The sequence below is a fragment of the Anguilla anguilla genome, chromosome 3, assembly GCF_013347855.1.
Source record: "Anguilla anguilla isolate fAngAng1 chromosome 3, fAngAng1.pri, whole genome shotgun sequence".
Lineage (NCBI taxonomy): Eukaryota > Metazoa > Chordata > Actinopteri > Anguilliformes > Anguillidae > Anguilla > Anguilla anguilla.
In genome coordinates, this window is record NC_049203.1 from 62,140,504 (window position 1) to 62,166,834 (window position 26,331).

The 26,331-nt window shown below is 43.1% G+C and overlaps 1 long non-coding RNA gene across 1 annotated transcript in view; it reads left to right on the forward strand.

The window, feature by feature from the left end:
* The window catches only part of LOC118223019, a 125,426-nt gene that overhangs the window by 45,298 nt on the left and 53,797 nt on the right, over nucleotides 1-26,331 (forward strand). Inside the window, exon 2 of the long non-coding RNA XR_004764382.1 lies at nucleotides 19,089-19,200. This is a non-coding gene — a long non-coding RNA (uncharacterized LOC118223019). The remainder of the gene's footprint in view (nucleotides 1-19,088; nucleotides 19,201-26,331) is intronic.

The following is a 26,331-nucleotide window of genomic DNA, read 5'->3' on the forward strand; positions in this document are numbered from 1 at the left end:
ATTTGGAATGTTTATCAGGGTGCACCATCCAGGCTTGAAATTGAGTTTTTGTGATCTTTTGACTGTCCTTTAAGCCCCTTATCACAGTTTGTTGGTAGAACAGTATAACCAATAGTACTTCAGTGCTCACAGGGTATAAAGTCAAATAATATGACTGCATTTGTGCATAATACACAAGTGATGGGGAGACATCTCACTCACTGTTGTGGTCAGTTTCAGATTTTGTATGAAAATATAGTGGGCCTTACTGAGGCAGTGATTTTAATTTGAACGTGGTCGATTTAAAAACATAGCCACGAAAAATAAAATGAATGTGTGAATTAGTTTTCATCATTTATCGTGTCATCCTTACCTGACACGCCGGAATGATTGACATTTGGTTCGCCATGTTTGTGAGCTGCCGGTAACTGAGTTCATAAGCTATAAGCAATATGAACCAATAAAATTCATATATGCAGTAATGCGGAGCATATTTCTTAAGGTTTAAAGAGCATGAACGCAACCCTGGCGGTTAGAAGTCGATGTGGTGCCGCTCAATGACTGTCATATCTTTAGGCACATGAGTTCATCACCATCTTGGGCTGTGTGCCTATATTTAGTAGCCTAATTGTTGACCTGTTTTTCCGTCGAGTTTTTCCCTGCAACTGCCAGTTGCTCCTGAGCCATGCAGCTGATGAAACAATCTCCTGCAGTTTGCGCATTTTAAATTTTAAATTCTCTGATGCAGGACAAGACGACTCCCGCAAATATCTTTCACTCGTGTGTGTGCTTGAAGGTTATCGGAGGTCACTCAGCGGTAGTGAAATACTGCAGGGTTTCCGAGGTATCTAAGCTTAAAGACAGGCTTGTGCTACCAACTGCCGCTTGGAGCTATATTTCCAGTATGCAGTATTTCCTATTTGTATCTGCAGCCGGGTTGCTGAATTTGATTACTTTGGGGAAATAATGGCTGAAAATGGGATTAAAAAGACAACTGCCACTTTAGCCCTTTACATTAAAAAAAACTTTTTTTTTTTACTTTAATTTTAAGCTGTGTGCATTTCCTGAGGAACAGGACTTCATTAATGTATCTGTATTCCACTTGGTAATTAATTTAAGCACGTTGGCAGCTGCAATTGTTTTAGTGTGGGGCTTCGGTGTCATGCTAATGCAGATGGAGATGTGGAAAGCTTGAAAATCTGTCTTTTTTTATTTCATGTCTTTGTAACATAGTCATTTTGCTCATTCATGGTGACTTTTAGATTCATGGATTCAGCTTTAATTTCATTCTATTGAAGCTATATGGATCTGGCAGGCGAAACCTCATTCATCTACGTTACAGGAATTCTCACTGGATCTCCGGAAAGGGTGATGTGTCGGTGTGTGCACAGCGTTGTATTAATTTAGCATGTCCAAACACACACCCACAAAAGGAATAGTGAGTTAACGTGTGGTTTCATTTTCACTTTCCCTGCTGAAGACACATCACGTAAAATGCAGAGGACAAGGCTTGAATTCCAGGGTTCAAGCTTGAATTCCGTAATAATCTATAAAAATTAATCATTGGCAGCAGATGACCGATTTGAGATGCCCACCCTACTGAAAATTTCGGCTGAAACCGGCTGGGATTCTAAGCGGGTTTTTTAAGACTTTTTAAGCTGTGTTTTTTTTTTTAACACTTCTAGCTGGTCATGGCTGGTCTGTGGCTGCTCAAAGCTGGTCTCTAGCTGGAGAAATCTGGTCAAAGCTGGTTTAGCTGGTAGAGTAACCTGGTGGACTAGCTGACTATACTGTGCTGTATATGCTGGTCGGCTGGTGAACAGCTGGTTGACCAGTTAAGTGTCAATTTGATATACACTGTGCTATTGCTGTATGGACAGATGTCTATAGTAAGCCACAAATATATATTAAACAAGTAGCCTAGTTTAAACCCACCGCATTACAGTCATTTAGCAGATGTTCTTATCCAGAGCAACTTTTTACATGACATCCATTTATACAGCTGGATATATAGCCTACTTGGTTTAGGCTTAAAATGTTACATTGACCCCAGCTTTTATAGAAAAAAAACCGTTCATTTGATGTACTCAAAGAAATCAAGGAATCCCTTATATAAATGCATTAAATATGAAATATTGAGCAATAACCTTGAAGTAATGGTTCTTTTTAGTATTTTGAATGTTTGGTTCCCATTGAAATCTTGTTGCACACTACGATACATAAATAGATGGACAGATATTGATATGGAGGGAAAAGGAAAAATTAAGTTTGTTCTTTCGGTTTGGCTTCGTTACATTGATTCAAATGACTACAAATACTTGCTTTTCCCAGACTGGAAAACCTTTCCATTGTTTTCGTCCCTTCACATTAACTGTGAAATGTACAAAACAAAACTGTATTTTTCAACTATGTATTGGTATTTTAAAGTGAGCATACGGTGTATCTATCTTAATGCACCAAAAGATTTTACAATGTCCTGTGTTAGGCCATTTAAGGATTGAATCCTCATGAAATCACCCCATTGACTAGCTGAGTGTTGGAGTGAAATGCAAACTTGTATGCTACTGTATTATTTTGAAGAGCAGTGTGTCGGGATGCTGTGTCATCACAAAGTACAATGGAGCTCTTTGAATTTCCCTGGTTGTTCGTTTTTCTCCAGTCTCATTATCACTTAACATTAGTTTATTTTTAATTTGATATGACAACTTTAGATTTTTGTTTTGTTCAGTGAAACACCACTGCAGGCTCTGGGCATATTGTGAAAATGGTAAGAAATGAGCTGGAACAGGATGGAATGAGAAGAGGTTGTATTTTTGTAAAAAATAATCTTCTTTCTTGTACTATCTGAATGTTAGTTTAATCAAAAGAGGATGCAAAAGTGTCCAATGAATAAAACATCAATTTAGTTATTTTTGTAGACACAATCTGCTTCTGTATTTGAAACTATAGTTTTATTTAGTTTCTCTGTTAAGATTAAATAAACACGATGAATGAGATGAAATGCATCAGACACTACCCAATCATCATAGCATCGATGCATATGAATCATCATTTATTCATTTATGATGCTTATTTTTAATACAAAATGAAGCACTTGCTATTGATGTTGTCACATCTATATTGCTGCTCTGCCATTGAAACAAAATATGACATTTGCCACAGTTTTGGCATTGCCCTTCAGTAAAAATAATTGATCGCACCTGTAAGTTTTGTTATGAAAATGTGCAGAAGATGGCTGTGAAAACTATGCTAATTCCATTATTATCAATTACAAGAGAAGAAAGGCACTTTTAATAAAAACAATAGAAATTAAAAGTCGCGCTAGAGTCTGCCAATGCTTTGTAAAAGCGAGACTATTAATGTTGTCTTTGATTTTTTAGGTTCATGAGTTTTAGATATCATCTTGCTGAATTCTCACTACTGCACATCATTGTTTTTATTAAGATATTATTTTTGCTCACACTGTATGCTATTGTGACACTGCTCAGGGCACAAGCTCATATATCATTCTTTTTCTCATATTTATTTTTTTTAATTAAAAGTGAGCTCTTATTAGATCCATTTTATCAAGGCCTTGCTGCATAAATTTCACATCAGTGTCACCTTTCACCCCCTGCACAGGGGTCCGTGATTTATCGACAAAGTTCTCACTATGCCCCCTGGAGCAATCCAAGGTCACGTTACATCCCGTTACAGACAGAGCTACGGAAAACAGCAGACACTGGATACTCAGCAGAGAATTGGGAGTCACTTGAAACAAGTGCATGAAGGATGAAGGCGATAGACAAACATAAGCAGTTCAGCACAAAGTCAAAACCTTAGATTGAAACGGAGCTCTTGCATGCGATGGCTAAGAAAGTAGGAATATGCAATGGAATAATGTGTTTGCTCTAATCTTATTTCTACGTCCATTTTTAAAAAATTCTGGTAGGGGTTCCATCCTTCAGATTTGGAATCTTTTCAGATTTTGAATGTCACCTATCAGGTTCCTCTGAGCTTATTGGTGTCCAGTTGGTAGCACAAGCCTGTGTCTAAGCTTAGATACCTAGGAAACCCTGCAGCATTTCACTACTACAGAGTGACCTCCGATAACCTTCATCATTCATTACTGGAAAACCGCAAATCCTCGCAGTCACCAGGGAACTTTACTGGAAACTGGAAATCTGAAAGGGAAGTTCTGGTTTTTCTGTAACCCGGTTTAGTTTAATCGCATGCACTGTGGTTACGCACAGCCTAACGCAAGCCAAGTGAAATATTGCTGTAATTTGCCCCTTTCTTTTGACAGTTTCAACATTAACCCGTCTAACGCCAGGTGTCGGCTGTCTAAATCGCTTTTTTTTTCTTCTTGGCGATATAACCCAAGCGTGTCCTTAATTCAGGTTATTGAAGAAGTATATCATAGTCTGCAATTGAAGGGGAGAAAATCAAGCTGAGATTGGTTGCCTGGGGGTCTCTATTTGTGTTTTGTTGACAAATCGAGAGCAGGAGGAAGGAGCCGAAATGAGACCCGGGTTATATTAGGCGCTCACTTCCAGTCGTTACCCATCTAATCAGAGCGGCGTGCCCTGTTCCTGGGTGCATGCGCATCCTCTGTATTCCCTTTCTTTGACCCGTCTCATTACGGGGGCCGACAGTTTGTCGCAGCAGCAGGCCCTGCGCCACGCAAATAAATTGTGAACTGTGTGTCGTACGTGAAGTTTGGGCCTAATGGCCGTGGTTTTGCTCATAATTACGTGATGCGGTTTTCAAGGATTGCATCTGAACGAAAGGTAAGGTCTTTTTTTTTTTTTTTTTTTTCCTGTGTGACCTCGGTAGAAACTAATGAGGGTTAAAGAGGGAAGTTTTATGAGCAGTGGGGTGCATTCTGGAGAGCAGTAAGATGAGAACTGATGGGGCAAAGCCTTTCGCCCCTCCCCAAACGGGTTTAGGAAGCATTGTCCTGGCGTTTTTAACGCTCAATTTCATACGGGGGGGGTGTGGAATCTCCAGCCGAAGCTAATGAGGAGGTAATGAAAAGTTAATCCGGCCAGCTCACTTTTTCCTTGCCGATGGCTAATGCCGCCTCTAAATCAGCTCTCATTAACTTTTAAATTGCAGGGCCATTAACAACAGGTTGGTATCCACGGCAGCCCCCTGAAACATTTTTTTTCTTCTTGCTGCAATCCTTCAGTGGAAATCAGGGACAATCAGGGGAAAAGAACTCCCCATTCACCCCAGCCCCCTAATTAGGGCATAGGCAGGGCTTCCAGCATCTCTGCTGTCACAATATTGATTTAACTCCAGGTTCTCTCTCCCCCACCCACCCCCCTCTGGTACTGAGACCAGGGTCCTTCACAGAACTGAGAGAGACATGCGGATTCACCAGGAAAGTACTTTTTTCTTTAAAAAAAACTTGTCGACTCCCAGGTTTAATGCGAACACGGTTTTTAAGGTGAATTGAAGGCTACTTGCTACCAGACAAGAGGTAGAGGTAATTGAGAATTTTCTCAACAAGGCTGTCATGCGGGCTGTTTTCTCTGTCTGGTGGCAGCAAGAAAATGACACCTTCTCCCCCTGCTTTTTCATTCCTGCGCCACATTGATTTTCTTTTTTTTTTTTTTTTTGGGGACCGTCATGAATTATTTAAAAGGGTAATTAAAAACAAATTACGCCAAGTCTCCAAACTGAAACTTCTCGCTTACTCAAAAAAAAAAAAAAAACCAAAAAAAAAAAACTGCTGCCAGTCTCGCTGTAGTTTCGATCCTGCGCGGAATGAGAAATGTTTCCATTCCGGATAAAATACCCGCATGCGATCACGTGGAATCATAACAAGCCAGTCTGAACCAACTATAAATAGTGATTTGATTACAAAATGGATAATGCCGGGCAAACAAGTGTGTAAATTGTGCATTCCCTAGGCTTTCCTGACAGCTCTCAGCTGATTACCAATTCATCATCTTCAGAGCTGTGGTGACACATGGTTCCCTACCAGTGCTGCTCAGAAGAATGAGAATGAGGTTAATGAATGTGAATGAGGCTAATTCTGTTGTCCTTGCCAGACCACCAACCACATTCAGCCCTACATCAAGGTAGTTTATAGCTAAATGTAAATTTTGATTCAGCTCAAGGGAAATTTATCCAGGAGAGATTAAAAAGGATTTTATGATCATTTTACAAGTGGCTTCTCTCAAGCATTGCACAAGCATATTAAATTTCCAAAGGCCACCCTTTCCTCTCCCCCCCCCCCCCCCCCCACCATTTCTCTTCTGTCATTGTTTCTTTACTTCTGGCACCAAAATCCTATTTGTCTGTACATCAAAAACATTTTCTCTATTCTCCTTCAGTCTCTCGGGGTCTGAATTGAGGGGGAATCCTTGTGTACACATTTTAGTTTGTAAGATTAACAGAAAATAAAGCACATTCCCAGCCCTCCGCCAGTTCTCTTTAAGGCGTGGTAGGGGGCAGGGTGATCGGAAGCCCCAGCAGAATGTCAGGGGTGCAGAGAAACAGCATTTCCCGGTAATTTGGGGTACACGGGGCGATGTGGCCATGTTTAAATTTTTAATCAAATGCAGATCAGACAGCCTGCGCGTGGCGGGGTGTCTGTCACTGCTTTTATCTGGTCTTGAGGGAGCCTCATCAGCTGCGGTTCGGGCACCACCTGTGCCTCAGTTTGCCTTATTGTGCCAATCAAAATCGCCTGTCCCCTCAGGAGCTTTCTGCAGAGCCCTCTCCCTCTCTGTGCCCCCTCCCCATCTCTCACAGAGAGACATGCTCTCCCTCGCTCTCTTCCACAAATAGACACACGCACACACACACACACATACGCAGACAAACAGGCATGCACGCACGTGCACACATACACGGACAAACACTCACACAAATGCACACACACACACGCACACACAGGCAAACCCATGCATACACACACATGCACACACACGTCTCTCCCTGCCTCCCTCCACGGCTTTGAGGCGAATAGTAAATGAGATGTACAGGAGCCTCTTGGCGACCTGCTTCTGTCTCCTCCTTCCTTCATTTGCATCTTTTAAGGAACCCCACGACAGCAGAACATGGTGCTGGCGTGAATCTCTCCCTCCTTAATTTAGTAAGCCTTTTTTCATTTTTTTTTTTTTGACTTATTTGTGCATTGTTAAATCTATCCCCATATGGAATGGCTTAAAGGTATTATTGTATTAAGTGGTTTCAGGCCCTTCAGTCCATCCCACCCCCCTGCAAGCCACCCCTTTCTTCCTCACCTTGCTTGCTGATATAATAATTAATGGCATAATAGTTCCTTTCTATAATTGCTGTTAAACTGTTTAAATCACTTTGTTGAAGAAAAATCCATGCCCCCTTTCTATTTAATTAGGACTTGCCAAGCAACGGTGTTGTTCGAAACTGGTGTGAACAGATTTCCCCCTTGGTGATAGGCAACCATTTAAAATGGATGATTAGGTTGGATTTCTTAGGGTCTGTTACCTACTCTACGAGGCACAGATGAAGAAGTGTGTGTGTGTGTGTGTGTGTGTGTGTGTGTGTTTGTGTGAATATCACACGCAGAATATTCATGACCTCGTCTGTACCCAGTGGAAAGCGGGACACTGCAACAATTGGTCCCATCTACATGATAAAGAGAAATAAGGCCGTTTTTCATTTAGAAAATCCACTGAAATGTAGCCGAGTCAGCAGAAACACAAAGTGGCATTAAACTTCTCTCCCATATAGCGGTATTTGAATGAAGGAGAAGAAGAAGAAAAAAAATCACCCCTGAGCAGAGTTTCAAGGGTCTTAGTCCTGCGGTGCATGGAGATTGGGTTTCCTACAGTCTGAGCTGCTTTCAGGAGTCCGTTCCCACAAGGTTCAGAAACCGCTAGCCGACGCGGAAGGAAAAAAGACACACTGGATCTCTTTGTGCGGTAGAAACGGGGACAAAATCACACAACATCATGCTGACCCCCCCCTACTAAACTATGTAGCTTCTTTTCCTGTAGATGGGGAGAGCCTATTCACGCTGACAGCACGCTTCAGTGTGCCGGGTTCTTGAATGGCGCTGGCTGCTGGCTATTTGGATGTCTACAGCCACAAACTCAGCCGGCTATTTTGATGGCCCAAAAAGGTTAAGAGCAGAATTCATTTTTTTTTTTTTTTGGTGTTTTGTATGCACTGCACCACATTGGCACTACGTTGGCACCACACTGGCATGGCACTGTTGGGAGTAGCTGGATATGCAGCTAATCACCCCTCCGTCATATGGGCTCTGCACTCCCTGCGTCAGGCAAGATGCTCTCAATCAACAAAGCGAACCCACGCTGATGTGACGTTCACTTCCTGAACTAGCGTGCTGTCGTGCTCTCAAACTCGCATCATTCGTTACCTCACGGAAGAAAAATGGCCCTCAATCTAGAATCCCCATTCTCTTAGGCTCGCAAGCAGCCTATATTTCACGCCTTCCATACGCTGTCAAGGCAGGTCAGTTTTATTTTCAGACGCTGTCATTGTAGGCAGCATTTGATGAGAGAGGGAGGTGCTAGTTTGGGTTGGCTGATGTTGGCTATGTTTATTGCCCAATGACAAGTTTAGCCTGTAGGCTACCACTTGTGTTTCTGTGGTTCTTTATCGTCACTGTGTGTGTGTGTGTGTGTGTGTGCAGAAAGCAATAGCCTTAAACTGTATTGTTAATAGTGTCTTATTATTCTGTTTATTATTAGTGTTTGTTTAACAGGTACAGTGGACAGCATAGGAGATTGCACCAGTGTGTGTAGACAATGGCTAACATGAGTCTGTAGGCCCACCACAAGTGCAACAGCCATCTGTGTTATGTGCACCACAGCCCCTTTCCAGCAATAAAGAGTGTTAAATGTTAGTCTAGATACCCTGGACACAAGAGATGGGCAGCCACAAACTTTAGAATTTAACTTCTGTATAGAAGGGATAGAAGCCATCCGAATGCACCTGAGGCAACCTGATTGACCCCTTATAACCCCTGCCCTGGACCCCTATCTGGCTGGCTACTCTTTGATCAATTTGAGAACTCCGAGTAAGGGAATATTAATTATGACCATTTCCAAAAGAAAGGCCGTTTGTGTGTGTTGTCTGTTGTTGTTGATTGTATTGTATTAATTATGATATTTTGATGGATCGCAGGCTCGGGCCTTCATTTGTGTAGTTGGGTGGCGATTGAGTTAGCATGTCTGGGCCTGCATAAGTAATGAATGGGAGGACTGGAGCTGGGCATCTCTGTCCTGGTGTCGCCCCAATCATAGTTACAGAGTGATTCACTTGCATCTCCTTAGGCTTGATCAGTATGCATTGGTGTCCATCCATTGGTGATAAACCCATTCTGAAGGACAAATGGATTTTTCCTTTTTTAATCACTGAAGATGGAACTTTTTAATGCATTAATTAATTTATTTTGCTCAGTGCATTGTAAACACCCAGCCAGATAAATTCTCAAAAGGGAATGGCCTAGATTTTTAAAGTGCATGATTTATTTGCCACAAGCTTTAGAAAGAAAGACTACCTGTGGTTAATACTACAGTAATTAATTAGTTAGCCATAGCTGCAATAATGAATTTTGACTAGTGCTCCAAGTCTGGGACAACAAATAGCTTTTCATTCCCAGCTACAAGTGCTGTGTCGCCATCCATGTCTGAAGAGTAATTATTCAGGTAGGCCAAGAAAAAATAAGAAACGCAGTTAGTGTGCCTGCAGTCAGAGTTTCTGGTGTTCTTGCGTTTGTGGTACACGTGTTCCTTCGGTGGCTTTCTGGTGCAAATCATGCCCATAGAAGGCGAGGTTGGTGTCAGGCATCGCTTAATGGCGCCGAGCGATCGTCGTCGCCCCGCTTTACGGCTCCCTCTCTCGAGATAACGACGCCGCCGCCGCGCTCGACAGAGCGTGGAGCGGTCGTCCCCGTGATTAGAAAAAGGCGCCGGCCCGCGAACCCGGCGAAGCGTTCGGGGAATATTCCGGAATTACGCCTGCGACGGTTTGCCCTCTTGCATCGGGCGAGCGCGCGTGGATTGAATTTCTCGTGGAAGAGCGTCGTTTTGTTCCTCCCGCTGAAGCCCGGGCACTGGCGGGAACGGTTGACTGACGCAACGCAGACGGTCTGAACCTGGCCAATCACGGTGGGCCGTTTGCCCTGTTGTGTACGGTGGCATTGTTGTCCTCCGCCAGTCGGCTCTGTCTTTTCAAAGCGCAACACATATTTGTTTAACTTGCGATATTGACACATTTTCGCAGAAAATAAGTCTAAACAGAGTAACATAATATAAATATTTATAGGTTATGGGTTTACTTAATCGTTGAGAAGGCAAAATGCATCAACAAACTTCAGGATGTAATACATATCCTCCATTAATATTTTAAGGGAAGAAAACTAAATAATTCAGTTATTTAATGCTGCCTATAATATCTCTCAAAGGGAACTTTTATGACAATATGAGCACTGAGGTAAGGGATGACAGATGATCATTAAGAACAGTCAATTATTTAAAAACTAAAACTAAACTAAGCATGCTAATCCATTCCATCTCTCTCCCTGTCTCTCTCTCTCTCTCTTGCTCTTTCTCTCTCTTTAGGAAAGTAAAAATAAGGAAAGTAAACCCTTTAAAATTAGTGCCATTTTGCCCCTCTGATTTAGGCGTGATCCTTAGCACCCCCCTCCCTCGGCTGTGGACTGGAGCGTCATGGCCACGGGGAGGCATAGCTCTCTGCGAAATTAAAAAAAAGGGGAAAGGTCAAAGGCATATTTCCGTCGGTTTGAAAGCTCCCTCGGCTTTGGGCCCACGGCCGCGTCTGACGGATACCCCCAGTGGCCCGCCGCGGCCGGGTGAATTACTAATGGCTGACAGGGAGGGCCCGGGCCGTCCGGCGGGGCAGCCCAACCCGGACCCCGAGATTAATTCCTCCTTTTTATTTTCGGCTCGATGGCTCTCGGAGGAACAGGGTGCCACAGCCCCCCCGATGCGGAGTCAGCACTTGTCATCGTGCTAAGAGAGCGAGCCGCGCACTTCCTGTTCTCTTGAAAATGAGGAATTGTAATTTAATATAAGAAGTGTAATTGGCAGATTCATTACGCTCTGTGTTAAACATACATTATGGAAAGTGTGTAATTGCTGTGATACCGGCCATGTTATCTTAATGACTTTTTAGTTTCCAATTGAGAATTTCTTTTGTCGTGTGGGGTTAATTTAGTCACATTGTAGTACATGCCATTAAATAAGCACCAGTCAGGAAAAAGTTTAGATTAGGAATCGCCATCAAGAAAATTTTGATTGCCACAATTAATTATATGCTGATTAATTTGAGCAAGGTCAGATAAAGAGGAAAATATGAGTTTTGTTATCTAAACTTTAATTACAAAAAAACAGGACCCTTTCATTTTTTGAGTAACCATTTGGTTATAATTATTTGCCATTGTATTGTTTAATATTTGCCAATTCTCTTTCCTTTGTGTTTTAGTGACGTCATTCTTTTTTGTGCAGTGAAAAGACCGTCTTTGTGTTGCGATTGTAATTTTGTATACCTCACTGTGTCTGAAACATCATCTAATACCGCTATGGTGCACTGGAGCGTTTTGTAACACTTGAATAAGGTTAGCAAATTCCCAGGTAGCTCCGCTGCTACCCCAGTAAGTGAATAAAAATGCCTGCTCTTCATAATTACTTTGCAGAGAGGTAATATCAGAACACCGGGGAACTCTTGGTGGATCGGGTGCCACTTGTGATATGTCCACATTGTCCTTACTTAGCAAAAAAATCCACATCCCTTTGCAGTGTGAGAGTGTATTAGCCCAGCTTTTTATTGCCCAGAGCCAAACCTAATCCAAACTGCCTCAAGCCATACTCCAAATCACACACTGCCTGGAGTTAATGGTTAGGAACTGGTAGCATAGCTGTGCACACACTCTCCATGCAGGAGGAAACGATACTATTGGTCAAGTTTATTTTCACAATCCTTAATGTGGATGTGTGTTAATTCTCTCTCGTGCTTTGTCGTTTTTGTCCTCGTGTCCATCAGTTGAAAGGCGTGTCCTTTGTGCAGACTGCTTCAGACAGTGGAGGAGCTGGCCCAGCCAGGCTGGACTTATTTCTGTTTAAGTGTGATGCTGAAGGCGCGCTTCCCTGCGTTCCCTTGGCGGCCATATTGCAGGTTTTCTCCGTGTGCACGGGTAATAGGTCGGCTGAAATATTGGGGTATTTGCGGGGAGCCCAGCTTGAAAGCTGCTGCTGCTTGCGTCCATCCCCCCCCCGCCCCTCCGCCCCCCCGCCCCCCCGTCCCCGCTGGAGACGCTTTGGCGCTGTAAGTGCGCTGTTCTCCAACAGCTCATTTCGGGTCATTTGCCTGAACCGGCCGTCTAAGCGGGCTAACTGTCCCGCGGAGGTTTGGAGAGATGCCTCTGCCCGATGCAGAGAGAGAGAAAAAAAAAAACTCCCTCCAACAGGACATCTGTGGAGTAGGCAGCCTGCTCTCTGATATCTGTCTGGTGCTGCTGCTGCTGTCGGTGCCGTCGTTGACATCGTCATTCGGTGTATTTCGCAATTGAAATGTAGATTTAGGAAAGTGCTTTATTGTCAGAACAAACTGCTGCCTGACTGCAGATGGGAGGCTCTGCTGAGGAGACTGTGAATCAGAGAAGAGGGAGAGGGAGAGAGAGAACTACAGACTGAAGAATGTGTGTGTGTGTGTGTGTTTGTGTTGGGGGGGGGGTTGTGAAGAAGAGATGGTGCATTGCAAAAAAAAAGAAAAAAAAACCCATCAAAACAACTGTCAGGTCATGTGATATTTTAACATCCGCAACATAAGGATGTTAACAATAAAACGGCTTACATTGCAGAGCATTTTTTGTCACAAATACTTTCAACTCAAAGGTCGTGTAACCGATGAAAAATGGGCTGGCAGCTAGCACAGCTCTTTGGAGAACCATTCGAAAACAGTTTGCCACTACAGATCCCCTGCCTTGCCACTGTCAGGTAATGGAACATTTTAAACTGCCAAAACAATTTACCAGCATCACAGGGGAAGGTAGAAAGGGGGGTTTGGGGGGTTTGGGGGGGGGGGGGGGAAATCACATTGTGAATTTCACTGTGCTGATGTTGATGCTTGAATGTGTGGCTGGTGTAGGCCGACTGCTGAACTGCCCTTCCAGTTTTAATGAGAACAGCGGTAATGGTCAGAATGATTCCTATGCCTTTGATTGATGATTAATTTCCCTTCTGTAGAATATGAGAGTTAGGACCGATCCTAGCAAGATATTGAAGAGAGCGGATCTCGGAAACCTCAAAAATAAGGAAGAAGGCCGTGTGTGACATCAGCACTGCCGATTCGAACCGACCAATCGTTTTAAATCAGTCATGGCTTTCATTTTCATTTTGAATTACTTTCCCAGCATGTAGGAAGAATTTCACGATGATGAGTTATAAAGAAATTTCAGCAACACTAAGTGAACCGTACACCATAAAGCCATCATAGGGCTGTCATAACAGTGACATAAGCCTCGTCTTTGCCTGCCATGACAGCGGGTTACAGCTCACGACGAGCGTCATATTGCTGTCCTAATGAATGCAACAAATTTTTACCAAACCTAGTTCAAAACGGCCATTGCAAAGTGAGTACTGCATACAGTGCTTTGGCGTCTATTAGGCTACATGCTATAACTGACATACGCTGGTTATGGCAGGTGTTATGCCATTCTTATGACCGTTTAATGTCGGCTTTGTGGTGTATGGGCCAAGTAAAGTGTAGCGTATAATTCTATAATGTTTTTTTTTTTAATTGCATGTGACTACAATAAGGTCATTAAGCATTGATAGTTAAGTGACTTTGGGCCAATTAACATTTTTTAACATGTTTTTAGGCATGGGAACGTTCTTTGAAGAACATCTAAAAAGGAGGTTCTGCTGAAATAATGAGTGCAAACTGTATGCCAATATATCAAATGGCCTTGGAGGAGATGCCTTTTAAATTTTGTACAAAACATCTCAAATTGCAGACTTTTTCAGTCCGAAAAGTAAATTTATTCCCTGTGAGGTGCATTTATGTACCAAATTTTGGGTCTTATGGGTCAAGAGTTCTATGCTTTCAAAGTCTGCATTTTTAGATCTCTGTTTTAGCACCACCATGGGGCCAACTGGGGCTGGAGTTTACACATACAGTAGCATTGGTCATAAGCATATTGAATTAGTTACTTGCTTGGACCCCTAAATATCTGGTAATACAAAATTATATACGTATGCAGTATACTCTCTTGAAAAGTAGGCCTACTGGAGGTCACTGGAACAATGATGAAATGTACTTGACTTCAAGTTGAGCGAATGCTTCACGGAGAGGCTGTTACTTCAGAGGCTGTTCGTAAGTAAGACCATAGGCCATAAGCAATACATTGAGTTGAGTGTCTTCACAAAAGGGAACCGAGACTCTTATTGTACACGAGGGAAGGGCCCTTCATAGCTTTATTGTAAAGGAGTGGGGTTCTAATCCACGGCGGTACAGCAATTGCCGGAGTGGTTGTACAGTGAAGGCCTGCAGGGAGGAGGGATGTATTCATGCCACTGATGCTCTTCCATACTCCATTGTACAGTTGGGCCTATGCGTTGTAAATTACATGGATGTTCATCTGATTTGAAGCATCTGCATCAATGTTTCCTTCAAATTGGTTTTCTTGGGTTGAGGCTTAATTCAGATCTCAAATTGCCAAATAATTGAATCTGAATTTAGTACAAGGTCTTTTTTCCCCGAAGTGAATGGCTTTCCTCTTGTCTATGGGCATGTTATGAAATTGATAATTTGTACATGGCTTTACCATTTTCCGCATTAAATAGAATTCAGTGTCAGTTACATGGATGGGATGATTGTAAAAGATGTGAAGTAAATTTACTCTCCCGCCCCCTAAGAAAAGTGCAGAAAATGGGCTTGTACTCAAACTCTTTATTGACTGGACGATGTGAGTATAAGGAAATTGTATTAATTTGCAAGTTCTGTGGCATGAATTGCGGCAAATTAGTGATTTTAATCGCACCGACCACATCTATCGATCAAAAACTGTGTTAAATTCAGTGTAAAATTTTTTTTTTTTTTTTTGTGTCAATTATGCATTAATAAGAATGTCTTGGGCTTCTCTGTGTCTTCCTGGTTTGACCCTAATTAATATGCAGTATACAAATTGTGTACACAGGAAAGACGTCAATAACACTTTCCCTCGTGAAATCGATGGCGGGTTCTGGGACTGCTAATTGTCAGTGGTTTGAGGGAGGAGGGTGAGAGTCTTCACTGCCCCCTCTTCTGTGGATGAAAGTAATGACCCGTGCTTTATCATCACTTCTCCGGCAGAAATTGCACTCAGGCGTGTGCAAGGAAAGCTTTAAAAACTATTTACTCATGCAGTCTAATTTGGCTGTGGGCAGATTCTGAGATGCGTTTCTATGACAGGCTTATTGCATTTTTGTTGTTTAGGTTATTTTTTTATATATTTTCTTTTTGTGAACTCCTATTATGTATTTGTGCCAAGATTGAATCAGACACTATAAAAATTGGACATCCAAGTTCCCAGACAATATAAAACTGAGTTTAACTCCTCTTCTTTTTTTGGCAACGTGCTACTTTTCGCATTACTATACCGCAGTCACTGGCCAATGATTACTCCTGTCAGTCCAGCATTAATCAAGCTGACCGCTCCAGTCAGAAAGTTGTATAAAACAAACTGTGCCCTTTTCTCTCAGTCGCCAACAGACAAATGAAGCAATAAACACACACACACACACAAAAAACCCTCACGTCTCACGTTGCCATGCTATAATGTATGGTTCAGAGGTGAACTCGCTTTGCATTGTGGGAGACAGGTGGCAGCCACAATCATAAAATGCTGCACAATGGCTGATCACAATGAGGAAATGAAGTCATTGACTATCTGCAAGGGTCAGGGAGTCGGTGGAAATTCATTGTGAGGGGGTCAGCGATCCATTACACCCGTAAGGGGCTTTAATCCCCCCGCCAGGCCACAGGAAATCGAGGAGGCGAGCCTCCGACCGAAAGCCAGCCCGCAAAAAAAAAAATAAAAATAAATAAAAAGCGCGGCCACCGTTCGTTTCTCCACAACTGCTCGCGGGGTGGCTGTCCGCTGTCACCCAGGCGCTCATTATACACGGAGAGAATATGCCGGCCTTCTACAGCTGCACCCCAGACCCAGAAAGACTGGGGTCAGGAATCATAGTCTCAGTGCATCTATTTAGTTATCCGTCGTCTTCCGACCGGTCCCCCTTACACCTCGCCCGATTCGTCCACAGCCGTTTTGTCTGTCTTTATGCCCTGCTTATCTTTCCCACCTCCATTTACTAACTCTGTGATATGTGTTGCATTGTCACAGTGCAGAAGACGCACCTATTCCGTGTACTCACGTTCCTCTGTAGAACACAATGTTCTCCAACATCAGTTTTAAAGAAAACACAAATGCTCCTATTTCTTCCGTCAGAAGGCAGAACTCCACAACATTTCCATTACAAAATGGCCATTCAATTTTCGCGCTGAAAGCACATTTAAAATAAATAAATAAATAAAAAAATTCTTTATTTCTCGAGAACAGCGGTGAGTACAGAAAGAAGTGAGAGAGACAGTGGGAGAGATGGAGAAAGATTGATTTGAAGCTAAACGAGGGGCTGCTCGGACGTGGCGAGAGCAGGGGGAAGTCGGTCCGCGGGCCAATCCCGGCCGTTCCAGAGCTCATCCATCCTCATTACTCGCCCTTGTTTTCCGACGGAACCTGGGAGTGAGGGACAGGCTTCTGGAGAAATGTTGTTTTACATCAATGCATCAGCGGCGCCAAATTAGGAGCGGGGCCGCTCACTTCCTCCCAGTGGCCCCTTCCCGAGAGCGGACGCCAGCACAGCATCGGGCTCCGAACACAAATATCTGTGTGCAAATGGACAAAATAATTTAAAAATAGAGTGAGGTTTGCACACCTGGCACAAGTTTTAAAAAAGCAAGTGCTTGGAGGAAAGGGCATAAGAGGATATAAAAAGATTAAACTCCCGCACACTGTATCTTGCACAAACTCTTTAATTAAATGATGTGAAATGTGGAACAGTCCTTTTTGGTATCTTGAGCAAAAAAAGTGCCCATTGTCTTTGATCTCAGTATAATTTTATACTATTTGAACTTTCCCTTTTGTGAAAAATTCAGCTCATTGTACTCACTCACTGTTCTTTGTTCTCCAAGACAGAATGTACACTGACCTGCCCGTGAGGTTCAACTGTATTAGAGCAAGGAATAGCTCCTGAGGTCCTTCCTGGTGTAGACATTTCACTCTGGCAGTGACAGGATTGTAATGGGTCCAAACAGTAATACAGCAATACAGGTCACATTCGCTGAGTTAAAGCAGAATTCCCTCCCATTCTCAATTCCTTCATATCATATCAAAGACAATGTTCTTGCTGTAGTGGATTGCATGTTTTGGATTTGTTATCACTGCACGAGATAACATGAGACTTCAGTTTTCATTTTATTGTTTTAATTTGATATTACTCATGGACTGAACATTGTTAGAACAACAGAGAAAATACAACGTGACAAATTTGGCGTCCAAATGTACTGGTACATTTAGGAATCTAGTGAGCGTAGGCGGTAATCATCTCAAGACAAACTGCAACAAACTGGAAAAATCAGAGAGCTAAGGAAACGACTGGAAGCAGGACGCATGCGAGGCTTCCTGAAAACACGAAACGCGCCTTGCGGCGGGGGAAAAAAGTGGTGTGACGTGGGGTGTAATTAAATACCGCGAATTCCTCCAGGTGTTTTATAGCTGCTCACAAGGTCAGTGAAAAAGGTATGTTTAGGACGTCGTTCGGGCGTGAAGACGGGGTCGGCCATGTGTGAATCGCCAGCCGTCAGACGCTTCGTATGAGTTCCGCCAGCCGGCTGATTTAAAGTTTGACAGCAAATCACAGGAGCGCGTTGTCTGCCGAAATGCATTATAAGTTCATGATCTGGGTTACTGGAGCGAGCCTGGCTCGGAGCTCGGGATGATGTACGATCATTTCCATGGGATTACGGGAGCCGGTAGCGCTGCCATGCTATCACGGTGCCAGTTAACACTGGAGACCCGGGATCCTAACGCCCCTCCGGAGGACCGAGAGCATCAATGTCAGACCAAAAAATCCGGCGTCGGCCTGGGGGAAAGAAGTGCAAGGATAAATGCTGCTGTAATTACACGTGAAATATTTAACAGGGCCTTTTGGTCTCCTGTAACATGGCCGATCGTCTGAGGAGATGGGTCCCATCTCTCTCGCTCTCTCCTACAGTCCTTCGGTCCCTCTGCGGCGGCTTGCTGCCTGGAAGGGTGATCTGTCGTTCAGGACGAGATTGCTGGCCACCCACTGGGTCTGGTCACATTTTAAGCCACACGGTCGGGCAGTTTCAAGCCCTTAATATTTTTTTTTCTCCAGTGAACTGCTGATCTTTAATATATTCTACATGGGCATCATGGCCATTCTTGGTATTGGTATGTTTTAGTGATATACTGTACATGGTTGGTAATGTTGCACTGATGACAGGGCCATAGGTAGTTTGGTGGTTGTGTGTATGTGTGTGTACTCATGTATGGGAGGAATTCCTATTAGCAGTTTAGCTGTGAAAAAACATGTCTTCTGAATTTCTGTTATGTTGATCAGTACCTTAATATATTATGAACATTATCCATCTCGGTTGATGTTGAAAGATGGTGTTCTTGCCTCTTGGCTTATTCATTCTGCTGCAGATATTACATCCTCTGATTTAATTTGAGTGGTTGCCATGGGCAAACGCCATGGAGATTCTTTCTTACCTAGCAGATAATGAAACACATGTTGGACCACCTGTGAACAGTATGAGATAATTACCATTTGGGAGAACTTAGAGGGCATGAAGGGCTAATAATGCTACCCACTCGAGCGCTGTCATAGGCTAGTAATGGAAATGAGGAATGTAAAATAATACGGTCCATGCATGAAGAAAGACCCACCTAAATGAAGCAGCTATTGCAGGCAATGTATAATTGGTAGGCTTAGCATTATGGCAGTTGGAATGCTTTTGTGCATTAGCTTTCTGTCATGGTAACTGTTCTTTAGTATGGTTTGTGTGTGTTGTTATCGCAGGCCCATAACTCGGACACTCGAGGGTTTCACTGTCTTCGGCCTTCTTCTGTGTCCAGCACTTGCATCTCAGCTGGAGATCTGCATCCTGGCCCGGACCCGACGGGGCCCAAAGGTATGCTGCGCTTGGGTATATGGGGCCCATTTTTAGCTCCGTGACGTAGGGTCCGATCGGGTTATGGGGGCCCGCTGCCAACCCAGAAGTTTACAAATTGTAGCATAGCAACATTTCTGCCACCTGTGAACAATGATTGACAACAACGGCGCAATGCTTCCGGTTTTTGTAATGTACCATTGTGCTCCAAACAGTGGTATTTTGACAACCCTGTAATATTAAGCTGAAGAAAAAACAGCTAGCCTGTGATCAACTGAAGGAAAACATGCACTAAAGCTAGCTGGATAGCCTGTTCTGATAACCACAAACATTAAAATCTGTATTTGTGTCTATTTTACAAACATAGTTTTGCAAACACAAAGGCCCCTTTGGAGCCCTTTTTTAAAAGGAACTACTTGTCCTCAATCACATAATGAGATTTGAACATTTTAAATAAAATATGCGTGAGTGCAATGCAATATTGCAATATTTGGGAGAACACAGGATATGGTGCAGTAATAAATTACAGGTCACTCTTCATGTCCATTATCTGCAATTAGGATGGAGATCTTGGGATAATTGTGTCACAATAACAAAACATTTCAAGCTACAAGTAGGTTTAAGAGATTAGATCTTTCAGTCTCAATCTTTCAACCTTATTTTTAAATTGAGTATGAATCCTATTTGGGAGCTTAGGCACTGTTTTCATGTAGTAATCTAATCATCAACTGTAAAAATTGCATTGATAATTAACCCAGATGTCCTATCTTGTTTGTCTTCATGCTCCCTTAGCATGTAATACAAATTTAGCGGTGTTACAAAATCAGGCATTCAAGTCAATGAAATTGAAATGTGAAAGGAGGCTGTGAATTATTAGTTTAGTCAGTTTAATAATCAAAAAAATACATTGTAGAGCTTTGACTCCATTATGGCTCCAAGCACCTTCAAAATAGTAAAGTACTAGTGTGCTCTCTGTTGAATGCATTAGTAAAGTGTCAGTGAGTCAGAAGGCCGCTCTCCAAACACACACCCACCTTTAGTCTGACTTTCACCTTCCTGGAACAGCTACTTGTGGACCTGACTTAGCTCTGAGCATCAAAAAGAGTTCAGTCTTCATGTAGGAAGATTGAAACACCTTATGAACACATTGAAATGCATTATACTGAGATGATGAGATTTTTAGAAGTGGGTGTCAGTCTTCTTCCGTTCCACACACAGGTTCACTGACTCCCGTGTGAAGTTGTGTTCTTGGGAGGAATTGCACCCACAATATGGACACTGTGCATGCACGCACATACATACACACACACGCGTACACACGCATAATGTGGATTTTAAATGTTTGTAATTGAACGTATAACACAGGTTGCATGTTCACTAGTGATAAAAATCACATACACTACATGGCCAAAGGTATGTGGACACCTGACATCCAACGTTTCATCCTAAATTATGGGCATTCATATGGAGTTGGCCCACCCATGGCCACTAGCCTATAACAACTTCCCTGAAGAGTGGAGGTTATGTTATTTGCTTCCATTCAGCCAGAAGAGCATTTGTGAGGCCCGGCACTGATTGGGTGATTAGGCTTGGCTTTACATTTGATCCCAAAGGTGTTGGATGGGGTTGAGGTCAGGGCTCTTTGCAGGCCATTCAAGTTCTTCCACACCGTCCTTGACAAAACCACTTCTAAATGGACCTCACAGTGTGCCCAGGGGCATTGTCATGTTGAAACCGGTAAGGGCCTACCCCAAGCACATAATCATCTAGAATGTGATTGTATGATTTAAGAATTTAAGATTTTCCTTCACGGGAGCTAAGGAGCCTTGCCCAAACCATGAAAAAAAACAGCCTCAGAACCAATGGGTATCCAGGCTCTTTCGGTCATATGGTGTATAAAGTGTAAAAATACACCTGCAAGTGTAAGTCAAAGAACAGCTGGAATAGAAGCTGGCGGTAGACTTTCCCTGTGGCGCGGCCGCTCACCTGTGCAAGTCTTTCTTAACGGGAAAATAACTCAGATGGCCCCCAGCTGAGCGCTTTCCTTTTTTTAGTTCTTAAATTTGTCTTGTCAGCCAGGCATGAAAAAGTCCTAACTGATGCACATCACAACCTCCCTTCTAATTTCCCCCCTCGTATAAAGACCATCTATTTGGGTCACGGCGCTGCTGGAAGGAACCTTTTCTCGGACAGAGTTAATAACGTGGGGGCCGTCGGCTGGAGGAAAAGAGCATTTCTAATTGGGTAAAGGTGCACGGAAACTGCGGGACGCATAATTGATAATGAGGCGGTTGCAGCCTGCCAGCTTGATATAAACCCTAATGCACCTCTCATGCATCACGGCCAAAATTGGGGAGTTAAACTTTCTGGGGATTTATTGCGCACAGGATAAATTCAGCAGCCTTGAGAGTGATACATCGTCCAGCTGATTATGTATCATGGATAATGTATCAAATTGGCTATCTTTCACTGCATCATGACCTCCAGGCCCCCTAACACGTCTCTTCCTGGGGGGTGAAAAAGGAGAGTGTAATTTTCATCATTCAATTAAAATTTGAAGAGGAAGTATATTTTCTTGCGGTCGTTCTTGATTTCTCATTTGTTTGCTCCATATCCCATGGCCCTGCGATGGCCACGCCGGTGGGATTGGTTAACCCTCCCCTAATTGGTTAACTTTGGGCACTCCACATTTCTGTTCTCTCCGAGGTTGTTCATTGTCCTAGAATTATGAATCTTTGGCTCCTGTTCCTTGTATCAAAAAAAAAATTAAAATCTTCTGGCAAAGTGGAGGAAAAGTCACTGGATGAATAAGAACTGAATTTGTCAGCACTTCTGCCGTCTCTGTGGTGGAGGCAGTACGACTGCCCTGCAGTTATTGCCAGTTAGTTCCCCATGCCAAGATAAGATGGCTGTCTGCAGTCCCTTCCCGTGCTTTATGTTGCTTTTTGCACAGTGGCATCCAAACTTGTTCCTCTGCACCACATCCGCACATATTAATCAACCGCCGGACTGCTGAGGTGGCAATTATTTATATTTTTTGACATTCTTATGTCTCTTGTAGGGATATTTCCTTCCAGGCAAAGAGGCCGCTTGTTTTGTCTGATTTATACATTTTTTTCCCCCAAGATATATTTTGAATTTTGTGATGTATAAAAAAAAAATGAAAAAATCCACAGTGACATCGTCAGCAGGGAAAAGGCAGGGGAAGATGTAAGGTTCCATATCAAAATGCTGCCGGAGACATAAACAGATAAAAGTGACGGTAAATAAAAGGACAGTGAATCCTTCCTCCTTCCTCCTCCTCCGTTGGGAACGCGCGCGTGTCGCGCCTGCTGTCCGAATGTCAGCGAGGCAAGCTGTCGACGGAGAGCGGCGCTTATTTAAATTTGGCTGTGGCTCTTCTCGCCTCGGGCCAGCTCTTGTCGCCCCGTACCTTAACTGCGCGACGGGACTGTGGCTGGTGAAGTACGTACGAACCTAACCTGCGGTGTCCTCGCAGTTAGACGGTGTTAGAGCTGCATTATCGCACATCAGTTACTCCGTTAAAGTAGGACGGGCGGACATTTTGTGCTTTGAGGTGGCAGCGTTCCGTCTGTAACTGCCATTATTGTGTCTTCTCATTGCATTAAGTGCGTGGGCCTCCAGGGAAGCCGGTCACTGCAGGAGTAATGCTTGTCCAGTAAAACCAGGCCTGATCAGGCCCCATTACACTTACAATCTCATTTCATACAAAGCACTGGAACTCCAGTCTTCATAATCCCACTCTATAATAATAAAGGGAGCTGAAATCATAACTATGAACCACTAACTGAGGGGGGGGGAGGGAACTTAACGTCAAAGAAAGCCCATTACACCTATTGTGAACACATGTATCCATTCAGTTTTCTGCGGCGGTCATAAATCTGAATCTGTAACTCTGGATTGCTGCCTTACGCCTCACTGCACCTCGAATGAGTGCCTGAGTGCGGACTCCTCACTACCCAGAAGCCCCGGCACTGTTAAATATGCGCACAGCGGAATTCTGCGTTCCTTTTACGCTGCTGTCCTGTCGGATATGTATATATATATATATATCGCAGGATTACTCGTCGCGCTTTTCGCTCTACGTTGGCCTTTTCGGTCACGTTCAGCCTGTTCGGTCCCCACTCGAGCCTTTTCCTGGCCTCGTTCCGCGTGTTTCTCTCTCTCTCTGACCCGAGCTGGCAGCCTCCGCAAACGCGTGCGGGATCGGCGCCCGCGGGCTCTCACCTCCCTGCGTCGAGGCTGCCGAGATTAGCCTGGCCCTAGACTACTTTCCGACCTCTCCGGGTCCCAGGCACCTCAGAAACCTGTAATGAGAAAAGTGAGATTGAATTTAAAACTCGCCGTGACCGCGGATTAGAAAAGGAGCAGGAGAGTTCTTTACCTCCAAGAAACGGGCTGGGTCTGAGTTGGGAGGACGTTGTCGATGACCTACATTTTGGCTCTCCTGGACGGATAGCTTTCCAGAGGAGTTACAACACAAATGTGGCGATGAGCGCTCTTACTGAGGGGAAAAAAAACGCAATGAAAAAAAGTGCCAATGTGCTAGGAATTCATTTGGCCACAATTTCCCCAAACTGGGACTATTTTGGTGTTTTTTTTTCTTGTTTGCTTACTTTGATTTTGAAGTGCAACGACCAGTCCCTTTTCTGCCTTTGCCGAGGCGTTGATAAAGATGAATATTTAGCCCATTTCTGTTGAGTGTCTTTCTACTTGTGCACCGGATAATCGCCTGAAATCAATAACACCAAGTGACCTCTTGGAAAAAGAGCAATTAAAATAAATGAAACATTTTCCAGATTAATATTGAAACAATGAGCTGGCGGTTTTTCCCGGGCCCAAGGCTAACAGCAGCAGCCTCACTGAATCTGCCGTTTTTTGGACTTCCTGCCGATGCTGGGATGCTCTTTCACGCAAGCGACCGCACACTTGAGGAGAGCTCAGCAGCTCCGAGTGGATTGAATGACAAAGAGTGGCTGTGGGGTCGGTGTCTTGAGTCGCGATTGAGGAGCGGTTTGCGGCTCAGAAATGGAGCCCCCCTACCCCGCCGAGTGTCCACAGCACTCAATTTACCCCGCGTGTCTTCCCTCATCCACAGATTTAATTCAGAATTTGAGGGGTGAGTTCGAGGGGGTGAAAGTCATGAGCGAGAAAGGCTTTTGACAACAGGAGAAATAACAGTTATTTGCATAAATAATAGCCCTTTCTTAAATTCAACCCTCTCCTCGCTTTCTTTTATTCAAAATAATAACCGAGTGGCTTGTGTTGCTAGGCAACCGTGGCACAAGTGCTTATTGCTCTTGCGTTTGCAGTGCGGTGTTGACGCCAGGGCCTGCGTCTCAGGGAAGCCAGTGGGGTTTGGAAGTTGCAGAAATTTATGGCACGTCTGAACACGCACGTCACCTGGCAACACCAAAGTCACTTTCATTGGTTAGTTTTCTTTGAAAGAACAATGGTGTTCGCTATTTGTCGTGTCAGTGGGGGTCTTTGGTATTTATAAAGTATATAACTTTACTGCACTGAGAGTTTGAAACATTATTCTGACACAGAGGAGTCTCACACTATGACAGGCATGATAAACACTGACAATTTTCTTGCTACACTGTTGTTTATACTTTCTGCTGCTTATATTTTTCCCACTGGCTTCTGTACTTATAGATTTCAGTCTTGATAGGCTAAGTCCCAAATCTTGACAAATAGAAAAGTCCATCATGAATTCACATGTTGACAAATAGAATACGTACATATATACACGCACACACATACATATATATATATATATATATCTATATCATTCACTGTGAAATATGTTTAATGTTATTGCAAGCACAGTATGTTGTGTCTTGTCAATCCTCTAGGTGTAAATTAAACGGATTCCAAAGATAACATATCCTTCTGTGTGATGTACACGTCAGTGTTTCACATGATCCCTTTATTTAGCTTACGCGTTGTCAGAAAATGCAATGCCTCATTGTATGTAAGTGCAATTGGGTCTACTTTAATATTATTTTAAATATGTCACTGAAGTAATATTTCTTTTTAATTATTTTAACACAGGTACTGAGTTGATACTACATACATGTAAAAATGTGAGCTGTTGGTTTTTCATGCAAAACATTTCTCATCTTTATGCATTTTTGCAGACATTATCCCTCCGTCCAATTACAGTTAGACATTGATACAGTTGTTTTGTACTCATTGCAGTGTACATTTGGAAAATAAATGGTCTGGCTGCAAACCTGTGTGTGAATGGAACCTTGAAGTTCAATGACAGCTGAAATTAGACCAGCACATAGGAGGTGTGAATACCTGAGAGTGGGAAGTCTAACATGCAGAGAAAACACAAGAAACTCAGAGATGGGTGCGATTCACACGGTAACCAAAAAAAAAAAAAAAAAAAAATACACAGCAGAAAGGAGGGAGTAGGGTCTGAATTCGCTCCACATTTGCCCTTTACCTCAGGTTATGGGGAAATGTCTGACAAAGAGCTTTATCTTACGAAGAATGTGTTTATATATAGTTTATATCTTCACAAATAATGTTCAAAGAGAATCAGCAAAATTAACAACCCAAACTGTGTTCATGGGGGCAAAAAAATAAAATATACTTTTTTTTTTTTGGTCAGTCAAAGTTACAGGGAGATTGAATCTAAATTTAGTTATGCCTTAGCAAAATGCAGCCTGAACGTGGAATCAGTGCAGGGCTACAGGTAAGGGTTTTTCGACTGGAATGGCCCTGCAACATATTATGTCACACAATATTTTTCCAACTGAATCATGTAAACACGGTTTATTCATAATTAGGCTAATTCTTCTGATCTTTGCGTAAAATGTAATTTGGGTGATCGTAAGTCACTGGGAGCGTTTCAGCATGTCGCAAAAACTGAGGCACTGCAGTTTTTACTGATTCACATGCAAATGTGTGTACTGTGTACTTTTTTAATTTTACATGTAAATAGCGAATGACTATTCTGTCACTTTGTGAGTCATCCTGAGTGAATCAGTCTATAAAGGTACTCATCCTTGTCTGTGGCTACATGGTTAGAGCACTGACGTGGTCCAGTTAGCGCTGCGGTGTGGTCAAGATGAATCATCTGGAAGGTAGGAATTCAGTGTATTAGAAAAAAAAAAT